Source organism: Procambarus clarkii, chromosome 18, assembly GCF_040958095.1.
Source record: "Procambarus clarkii isolate CNS0578487 chromosome 18, FALCON_Pclarkii_2.0, whole genome shotgun sequence".
Taxonomy (NCBI): domain Eukaryota; kingdom Metazoa; phylum Arthropoda; class Malacostraca; order Decapoda; family Cambaridae; genus Procambarus; species Procambarus clarkii.
This window is the reverse complement of record NC_091167.1, coordinates 3260353-3269909: the sequence shown is the minus strand read 5'-3', so window position 1 is coordinate 3269909 and position 9557 is coordinate 3260353. Positions and strand designations below refer to the sequence as shown.

The 9557-nt window shown below is 41.4% G+C and overlaps 1 long non-coding RNA gene across 1 annotated transcript in view; it reads left to right on the top strand.

The window, feature by feature from the left end:
- Nucleotides 1-6067: 6067 nt before the first annotated feature.
- LOC138365782 (uncharacterized) overlaps nt 6068-9557 on the top strand; it is a 3813-nt gene continuing 323 nt past the window's right edge. Inside the window, exons 1-2 of the long non-coding RNA XR_011228993.1 lie at nt 6068-6907; nt 7234-9557. The exon at nt 7234-9557 is cut by the window's right edge and continues 323 nt beyond it. This is a non-coding gene — a long non-coding RNA (uncharacterized lncRNA). The remainder of the gene's footprint in view (nt 6908-7233) is intronic.

Below are 9557 nucleotides of genomic sequence, written 5' to 3'. Positions count from 1 at the left end.
GTAGAAGATTTTAATTGTTAATAGCATTATATTGTCGTTTTAGTATTGAACACGTACACATATGCGAAACGTCCAAAGCTGGTGTCCGAAGTGGTAAAAATATTAGTGTGCGATGTTGTCAATGTACAGAGTGTCTTGTATCCGATAGATGCACCCCATTGCGAGCATACATTTCATTTCTTCCATAGAAGTGTTCCCAGTTGTCTATGAAAGATATTGCATTTGATTTGCAATATCTTTCCAGCCGGCAATTGACACCAAGTGCCCTCGACTTCCATTCATTTCCCACTCCCGGTCCGTCTAATTACCACAAGCTTACACAAGCTTCGCAAAGCTTCCTGGTAATACGTTAGTAATGAATAAATATGATATATTTACTCATTATAATGTTGGTGCTGAATGTACAACACGAAAAACATAATTTTAATCTGAAAAGGCATCTTTTTATAAAGAAATTAGGCGAAAATAAAGAGCTGGTGACGCCAAATCAAGTCGACGACCCAAGCGTCGGTTAGGTTAGGTTAGGTTTGGCTAGGTTAGGTTAGGTTTGGTTAGGTTAGGTTAGGCTTGGTTAGGTTAGGATAAGTTACGTCACCCTAACCTAGCATATCATATTTATTCATTACTAACGTATTGCCAGGAAGCTTTGTGAAGCTTGTGTAGCTTGTGGTAATTAGACGGACCCCCACTCTCTTTCTTTGAAGAATTCCACATATGATCTGGATTCCTCCCTTGCTTCTAACTAGTCCTATGGCTGTTTTATACCTCTGAATCAGTAATAATGGCTTTGCGTAATAATGGTTGTTGGCATTGTATGTACTAGTTCTATCTATAAATCCATCAATGTTTTTTATCTCACCTTGTATGTATGTACTTTACCTGAATAAATATTTGTATTTGTATTATAAATAAATAAATAAATAAATAAATAAATAAATAAATAAATAAATAAAAAGCTAATAAAAAGAATGCAAAGTAGTGCATTCACCATGGGAGCAATGTTTCCTTCAGAAAGTATATAAATGTGTACCATTATATTTTAATAAATAAATTGCAAGCATATTCTTTAATTCGAAAAAATGAGGAAAGCATAAGAGTTAAATGTAGAAAACCAGTTACAAACAAAAGTAAGAAGTAGGAAAATAAAGTGTCACCAGAAAGAACACTGGAACGCCTAGGTGAGCGTCGTCGCCATTATCACAACACGGGACGGTGAGTGTCCAGACATGAGCATAAAACCGGTTTTGAGTGAGCTCCCGCGGAGGTGGCCGGTGTCATGGCGGCTGCTGGAGGCGCACATGGCGTCTCTCGTACAACCATCGATGATACCTTAGAAGATGTTGGAAAACCACTACTGCATACCACAAAATTGAATCCTGAACGTCACCCGGTCATAGAAGAGGAGCCCGAAGGAGAATTCATGGACAGCAAACACCATAGTAAGGCAAACAGACTGGAGGCAAAGCGCCGCCATTTATCAGAGGTAAACAGAAATGAGGCCGACGCCACGCAACCTCAATATCAACACCCACCGCTAAACCAAGGTAGGCCAAGCTCTTCTGAGTTACAAACCTTTATCATTGCTTTTGAGGGCGAAAATGAGATTATTTTCCGAAATAGTAGGGCACAAAGCATCCTATATAATGCCATTCCCAAAAAATTCGGAATCGACGTGCACGATATGAGACCAAACAAACTAAAGAACCTGATTGCAGTGGATCACAAACACAGCGCGGAACTGGAGATTTCAAACATTACTGACATCTGTGGTTACAAAGTTAAGTGCTATAAACCACTAGGAGACAGATTAGTGAAATATGTAATCCGGCATGTTGTAGACATCAGCGCAGAAGACATTAAGGCACAACTCGAGACGAATGGCATCCCACTCTATGAAATCAAAAAATTTATGCGACGAACGAACGGAGAACTGAGTGATACAGGCACCGCCCTGCTTACTTTTCTGGACTACGTTCCCCCTGATAGGATTTGGTTAAACGGCGGTCCTCCACAAACTAGAGGTGTATGTTCCGCGTCCCACCCAATGTTTCAAATGTAAGGGTTTTAACCATACCTCGAAGGGCTGCACTAAAGATATCAAATGTGGGAAATGCTCTGGTTCCCACTACACACAAAACTGTGCATCGGATACACTCACCAGCTCAAACTGTGGTGGCGATCATGACATCACATTTAAACAATGTCCTTCTTACGTAGCAGCAGCAGCGAAAATAAAGGTTCCCCCTACCACCAACCTGCTATACAGCAGTGCATTAAAAAAACCTTCCTCAGCCCATCACCAACCTCTACCTCACACTCGACCACAACCTTCGCTTGTTCCGGATATCCCTGTCTCCGACAATCCCACAACCCCAGGGTCCAACCATCTCTCACAAAACGCGCAACTGAATCCTGATTTAGTTGAAACTCTCGTCATTCGCATCGAAAATGATCTTATTGAAACGATCGTCACTCGCATCGAAAATGCACTGGAAAAGACCCTGGACCGACTCCTAACAAAATTTTTTGCCCAAGTACCACAACCCACCCCTGAGACTGACCCAACAGACCCCCCATCAACAGCTACAGACACTGACTTCCGCCCAAATAAAGCTACCAATGCTGGACACACATTATTTGATCAGATGATGGAAAAACTCCTAATTACCTCCTTAGCGCGCCTCACCAAAACCACTCCCCAGGCTGACGTGCCACAAACCCCAACCACCAGTACCAAGAGTAAGACACAGCCACCATCCACATCTAGGTATCCAACTCGTACTATTGGCGCACCAAAGAAAACAGACACATCCACAACACAAACATCCTAAATGGCTCCCCTAACCTTCATGACTTGGAACGCAAAAAGCGTCAAAACATACCTCACAGAACTTAAACAATTCCTCTACTCATCCAAACCGGACTTAGCATTCATCACCGAATCCTGGCTCACTCCCAAACAAAATCCCGTATTTAAAAACTTTCAGATGCAGAGACTGGACAGACCCAACCGTATGGGGGGTGGTATTTTCTTTCTAACACGAAGTAATATGACATATGCAGGCGATGAGTCACAATAACGTGGCTGAAGTATGTTGACCATGTCTTAATATGACATGTAAACCTGTAACACTAACGTATTTTGTGAACGGTAAATTAGAAGTTCTAGCATGCCTAATACCTTATAATGGTACACACATATCCTTTCTGGGTATATACAACCCTGGAGGCACCATAAACTCAAATGAACTGGAATTTTATCTTAACCAATTACGACACCCGATCATTGTTACAGGTGATCTCAATGCTAACCACCCCACATGGAGTAGAGGTACCCAAAATACTGCAGGCACCGATTTGTACAACTACTTAGACACTACACCATGTACTCTTCTTTCGCCGCCCTACCTTGCAACCTACTTTAACTACAGAACCAATTATGAAGCCTCACTCGACATCTGCTTTGGCTCTGCACACTTTCAACATGAACTACAGTTTCATACTGGACCAGATATTGGTAGTGACCACAAACCCCTCATAATAAAATTTACTAACTTTCACCCACCAACCCACCCGCTTACGCTTCCCAAGTGGAACATTAAGTACCTAGACAAGAAAAAATGGGCTGATATTGTCCGCCTCCCAGACACAGACGAAGTAGACCCTAACAAGCGACTGTCCACAATCACCTCGGCCATAAATTCTGCAGTCACCCAAATGCTTAAGAAAACTTCAGGACATAGGTCCAACAAACCACTTAAACCGTGGTGGAACGTGGAATGTGCACGAACAGTCGCTTTACGCCGACGAGCCATTCAAAAACAAAGACGTCAACCCTCCCTACAGAACTGGGTCAATCTCCGGCGGGCTACAGCAGCGGCCAAAAAAACCATACTATCAGCAAAACGAGCATCATGGGCAACATTCTGTGATAGCCTCACACCCACAACGCCACACTCAAAAGTCTGGGCTACATTTAACAGCATCAAAGGTCGCCCAACATTCCCTTCGTTCCCCCTGATGATCAACGGTTCACTCTGTCAAACACCTCAGGAGCGTGCAAATGTTCTCGCTGAATGCCTTAAAGTTACCCTCTCAACACCCTTCCTTCATGCCCAAGAACTCTCCCTCAGACAAGAAATTGACCGTGCCATACCGCTGCCCATGCTCGGCGTCGACAACATGTACACCTTAAGCGAGCTACGATTGGCCTTAAACCGCCTACCTCTTGGCAAGGCACCTGGAGAGGATGGAATTCCCTATGAACTCATCAAATATCTTCCACCGACTGCACACAGCACTCTTCTAAACTATTACAATCTATGCTGGACTCACGGAAATATTCCTTCACAATGGCAGACCAGTATTATTCTTCCGTTCCTTAAACCAGGAAAAGACCCATCCCAACCTGCGTCATACAGACCTATCTCCCTACTATCATGCCTCAGTAAAGTCATGGAAAGGCTAGTACATACTCGCCTTTCACATTATGTGTGCTAACTATCTGTCACTCTGTACCACTGCTCACCAGACACACCCATACAGATCAAAAATTAACCCGACAGTTAACCCATATAACCCCCGCTCCCCAACCATTCACTCGCAACCTTTCCTCACACGGGCTACAAATAACCTCAATATAGACCTCTCCCTACTTCAAAACTGTGAAACCCAACTTCCTGTTCCCCCCATTCCACCTTGGCTTTATACAACTCCTAATACAGCAATACAACTCGAAGACAACATTCCAAAATCTGCACCAAACTCGGCCATAGCCTCAGTCCTATTATTCTTCCGTTCCTTAAACCAGGAAAAGACCCATCCCAACCTGCGTCATACAGACCTATCTCCCTACTATCATGCCTCAGTAAAGTCATGGAAAGGCTAGTACATACTCGCCTTTCACATTATGTGTGCTAACTATCTGTCACTCTGTACCACTGCTCACCAGACACACCCATACAGATCAAAAATTAACCCGACAGTTAACCCATATAACCCCCGCTCCCCAACCATTCACTCGCAACCTTTCCTCACACGGGCTACAAATAACCTCAATATAGACCTCTCCCTACTTCAAAACTGTGAAACCCAACTTCCTGTTCCCCCCATTCCACCTTGGATTTATACAACTCCTAATACAGCAATACAACTCGAAGACAACATTCCAAAATCTGCACCAAACTCGGCCATAGCCTCAGTCTTTGTCTCAACAATGAAAAATTGCTACCCAAATACCACAGAGATTTACACAGATGGGTCTCGCATCTTCATGAACAACGTACCCTCGGTCACTTGCGCTGTATGGATACCGGAATACCATCTCAAGCAGGGATGGCGGTTACCAAACCAACTATCTATTTTCACAGCGGAATTATATGCCTTGTATCAAGCTCTCCAAATCATCACAACATTACCAGTTGGGATATATACAATCTGTAGTGACTCCAAGAGCGCGATTCAAGCAATTTCGTACTCTTCGAAAACATGCAAAGGAGATTGTCTACCCATGCCTTCAACTTCTTCACAAACATCAATTGAACGGTTATGACACCTCTATCCAATGGGTCCCAGCACATTGTGGTATTCTCCATAATGAACTTGTAGACCAACTAGCCAAAGCGATGCACGACACGCCTCACCTCACCCGTCATCCAATTCCCCATGTTGCACGTAAAGGAGCCTTCAAAGATACCATCTCCCAGGATTTTGCAACAAACTGGAAAACGTTATGCTCACCTTTGCACTATGGGTCCATTAAAAAGAAATGGGAAACTTGGAAACATGTCCGATATAAAAGCAGAGAAATTGATGTAACGATGACCAGATTAAGGCTGGGACACACCAAACTAGCAGCACACAGCTCTAAGTACAGAACAGACATCAACGAACTCTGTACTCACTAAACTAGCAGCACACAGCTCTAAGTACAGAACAGACATCAACGAACTCTGTACTCACTGTCAGGTGCCTGAAACAGTCGAACACTATCTCCTGCACTGCTTCCGACATTATAGTGCCAGAGTAAATTTCAAGCAAGTCTTTATCGCACTTAAAATACCCTTCACCATCAAGCATATATTAGGAGGCGGTGACCACTCGTCACAAGAAAAATACCAAATAGTCAAAGCACTGGCTAAATATCTCCAATCGACCAACAAATTGGGTCACATCTGACCCGCGCCACATTTATACCTGGCGCCACCAACAGCTAAACACAGAAAACAACTGCCTCGTCGAAACACCAAGGATCAGCTGACGCCATAAACACAACACACCGCCCTACGGTGCGGCAAGTCTCCCTCTAACACACACCTCTGTTTTAATCACCGTTCCTCTATCTACAGCACAACGCAACAAGCACCTTGGTAGCTCTGATCATCTTCAACATAAACGCGTCCAACAACATCAGTACTGGTGCAGTCATCGGGAGGACAAACCCTTCATGCAAACTGCACCTACTATCAACAAGAAGAAGAAGAGCATAAAACCTTCCCACAAACTGCACCTATCATAAAGAAGAAGCCCACCATTGACCGCCAAGTGCTCACATCAAGTCTATCTCTATAACAGCCTAAGAAACAACACTCAAGTCTTGCCTAACCCTCAATATTGACGTCCCAAGGTGAGGCGTCACCCAGCATCACCACTCATGCAGTCATCCAAGGAGAAAACCTTCCCACAAACTGCACCTATCATAAAGAAGAAGAAGACTCACCAGTGTCCAGAGTGTGGGAAGGTATTCACTCATCTTGGAAATATGAAGAGTCATATGTTAGTGCATTCGGGTGAAAAACCTCATAAGTGTCTAGAGTGTGGGAAGAGGTTCAGTCAGCTTGGAAGTATGAAGACTCGCATGTTAGTGCATTCGGGTGAAAAACCTCATAAGTGTCCAGAGTGTGGGAAGGTATTTACTCATCTTGGAAATATGAAGAGTCATATGTTAGTGCATTCGGGTGAAAAACCTCATATGTGTCCAGAGTGTGGGAAGAGGTTCAGTCAGCTTGGAAGTATGAAGACTCACATGTTAGTGCATTCGGGTGAAAAAACTCATAAGTGTCCAGAATGTGGGAAGGTATTCACTCATCTTGGAAATATGAAGAGTCATATGTTAGTGCATTCAGGTGAAAAACCTCATATGTGTCCAGAGTGTGGGAAGAGGTTCAGTCAGCTTGGAAATATGAGGACTCACATTCGGGTGAAAAACCTCATATGTGTCCAGAGTGTGGGAAGAGGTTGAAACGAGAAATGAGAAATGAGACGAGAAATGAGAAATGAAAACGAGAAATGAGACGGGTCCATAGAATTACCCAAGTCGGCCCAAATCAGGCCAAAACTACCCAAATCGTCCTAGCATTACGTAAGTAATGAAGAAATATGGTATATTTACTTACTGTAGTGTTGGTGCTACACGTAGAACATGATCAAACCTATTTTTACTCTGAAATAATCTAATTTCATAACGAAATGAGACGTAAATATGAGAGAGGTGACGCCATAGGAAGTCGACGGTCCAAGCGACAATTGTGTGGAGCGACTTATCCAAGATATATGGTCGCCTGGAGAGTGTTTGCTGCCATAACAGCCTCCTGTACACAGTGATCCAGTCGTCGTATTTCATGGCTCAAATTGTCGCAAATTTAATTGGTAATATTAACAAGTAGAATGTGTATTTATAATAATATTTTTCATAAACAGCCACAAAATATTTAATATTTATTAAAAAAAAGTGTCTGGAAGTTAAATCAATTCCACATGACAATAAATTTGTTATATAGATACTAGCGTTATTCGTTGGTATGCGTTCGCTATTTAAACTACTCCAGTCCTTTTCGTTCATAGAACACCGAACCCTACACGCTCTCTGATATATTGCTTAATTAACAAATATTCACAAATAAAGATTATATTTATATATGTTATCAGAAAGGCAGATATAAAATAGTTTGTGTTAATGCATCACAGAGATTATACCTTATTAGAGAGGAAAAATATTCATATTTTAAACAAGGTTTCTTGGCCGACGCTCTCCCTTTCGATGGGAACTATGACCTTTTGAAAATCAATGTTAATTGAATCTATATATTGTAAAAAACGAAGTTTTTTATGTCATCAGAAAGACATATAAGCTGCATGTTAATACTTTGGTATAAATATAACTGAAGTGAAAGTGAAGATATATGCCTTTTTATAGTTACTTGATGGCTCGCTCAGGGAGTGTGAAGGCCTGCACACAAGCCAATCAATTTTATAATTAATGTACATATATGCAAAGTAACGTCAAAGGTTTTTATTTCAGAATAAAGACAGATGTAGACGATAATGTAAATACATTTCAAGGAAAACATATCTTAAATGAAAGCAAAGATATGGTCAAATAAATAGGCAATACCACACCATCGCCAGTGTCCGGACACATGAATATTCGCATTAGGTAGGTGAAAGGAAATGTACCCAACCATTTCCATTTACGCGACCAGTTTCCGTTCTTATGTTCTTACTTACATTTATTGAAATTTATCATCATCATCATTTACAAAAATAAATTAACATAAAAATGTAGTAATTTTATTACACAAAACAGAAGTAGATATGTATGTAAATTATGACGCAGGATAGGATCACTATTGCAGAACTATTCGCATACTTTGCGTCATTATATACAGTACTGGAATTTAAAAAAAATCGCGGAATTCAGAGATAACACCATCATTGGTGTCCAAGAAAAGTGTAAGTACTTCATTTATAATGATGTGCTGCCCGAAATCTTAGCAAAGTATCTAAAATTTGCTTACTGTAAGTAATTCATGCAAATGATTGTAAAGCCGTCGCCCAGTTGGGTGGGTGTGGAGCTCATGACTGTTAAGCTGCCGCCCAGTTGGTTGGGTGTGGAGCACATGACTGTTAAGCTGCCACCCAGTTGGGTGGGTGTGGAGCACATGACTGTAAAGCTGCCGCCCAGTTGGGTGGGTGTAGAGCAAGACTAGTAATTGGACGACTCACCATAGATGTAAAGTGCCTAGTATAGTGACTTGTGAGCCTCTTGTTGAATCACTTGTGATACAAAGATGTAGTAATTTAAAGAAAGATTATTGATGTGTGTATTTGTGTGGGTGATTGAATATGTATGTGAATGTATATGTATGTATATGTATATATGCAATTGACGATCACGAAACAATAATCATTTGTATGCGGAAAAATCCATATTTCATTTCTCTGGATTTACCGCATATGTATATATATGTACATGTATGTATGATTATGTGTACATGTATATATAACATTAATAAGAGAAAATGAAGATGAAGAAATGATAAAAAGAATGGCAATAGTGGATAGTAGTAACACACTTAAGAATTATTCAGTAATAAATACAAACTCGTCCTTCACCTATGATAAAGGAAAGTCAACTTGGAAGGATTCAATTTACATGAGATTAAGATTAGGATACAAATATATCTGGCAATACGGAGTTGATGTCAGTGAAAAAGATAAGGAGTGTAAATTATGTAGTATGCCGCACGCCCACACCTTAGAACATTATGTATTAGAGT